The sequence below is a fragment of the Agrilus planipennis genome, unplaced genomic scaffold (genome assembly GCF_000699045.2).
Source record: "Agrilus planipennis isolate EAB-ADULT unplaced genomic scaffold, Apla_2.0 scaffold112, whole genome shotgun sequence".
Taxonomy (NCBI): domain Eukaryota; kingdom Metazoa; phylum Arthropoda; class Insecta; order Coleoptera; family Buprestidae; genus Agrilus; species Agrilus planipennis.
The window spans coordinates 1-1493 of NW_020438886.1; the positions used below are offsets into that span (position 1 = coordinate 1).

At 32.4% G+C, this 1493-nt stretch overlaps 1 long non-coding RNA gene across 1 annotated transcript; it reads right to left on the bottom strand.

The window, feature by feature from the left end:
- Window positions 1–339: 339 nt before the first annotated feature.
- On the bottom strand, window positions 340–957 carry LOC108742423. Its single transcript, XR_001938671.2, has 3 exons — window positions 745–957; window positions 427–525; window positions 340–364 (listed from the first exon to the last, which is right to left on the bottom strand). It is a non-coding gene; the product is annotated as an uncharacterized LOC108742423 (long non-coding RNA).
- Between the last annotated feature and the right edge of the window lie 536 nt (window positions 958–1493).

Genomic DNA, 1493 nt, shown 5'->3' on the forward strand with positions numbered 1-1493 from the left:
AATCATACTTATCATTATTTTCATGAGAACATATTTTACTACTGAAATAAATTTGCTTTATTTTTGTTATTTCTAATAAGTAAAATATCTCTAGGATGTTTACGCTCATTTATTGAGCTATTCTGTTCTTTAATAATATTAATATTATTGTCAGTACCTTCATAGTTTATTTCCACTTCTGCTTCAAGCATTTCCATCCCAATTTTCAGAAACATAGTTATCCATGAAATTAAGGACGTTAATTTTTCTTCTGAGGGAGTTAATGCCTTCATTTTTCTTTTAGCTTCACCCCCACCTGTCTTGGGCCACTCTTTTGATTGTTCTCCTGCCTTTTTTTTGTATGACACTTTCAGTCTATAAAAACCTGCAAATTACACGTATTTTATTTATAAATGAGTTGCATCAACAGTATATACAAAGTTTTACCTTTTTCGACTGCGAACCAATTTAACTTAGCCCAATTGGTAGCTTATCCCACAATTTTATAATTGTGTTGTTATCAGCTTCAGAAGATTTAGCTTTGCCCTGTAGTAATAATCGGTTATGAGATATAAAATCTATTAAAAAATTTACTGTTCAGGAGACGTCTTCCTTTTATTATTATTACAATCATTATTAGAGGCTAACACACAACTTTGCACATTTTTTAAAAAATTACAACTTCTACTCTACATAAAAGTTTACAACAGACTGAACGTGAAACGTCACTATGTTTGTTATTTAGTGTAGTGTTTATTACTGTACCTGACAAGACTTTTCATTTTTCCATCCTAAATGGAAATTGTTAGACATCTGGTTTACACATGTAAAGTTCACTCTTGATGTTCTTTTTTCTTAACCATAGTTCTCAACTCTCAACACAACTTCGCGCTCAGTATTTTGTTAGTTTGAATCATGGGCAATGGGTTTGAATTTTGAATAGAATAAGTTAAAGCATTTAAACGATCATAGTACTATCATTTCCTGGTTTCCTGCAGGGTATGAAATGTCGAGCGCGAGCGACACCTAAGTTTACCCCACGTAAGTTTTTAAATTTTTTAAATTACCAAAATCGACATTACCGATATACTAGGCGACATAATTTTACTGAAACGACAACAGATGATGCGACGGCGGTTGCGATTATCAGAGGAATTCCCCAGTAGTTGTGGCGTTATTGAGCAATAGTGATTAGTTTCACAACTTATAATATTTTAAAATTTTTGTGAAAAGTACTTTTACCTATCCTGAAAGTAAGTAATATATTAAGTACTTCAATCATGCTTTACAATAAGTAAAGAAAGGATGTTTTCTGCCCAACACAGAAAAACCTTGATGTACAGTCTACACTATTACGGGGTCAAATTAATTTGAAATGTTCTACGTAGATTATACAGTTCCTGCAGGAGTTAAAGGTCAAGATGCCGCTTTCCATTTTCCTGAAGTAACAGCGGTTCCAACGAAAGTGGCAGGTATTGTAATTTGTTGTTGTGAAACTTAAGTTCTAAAAAAAA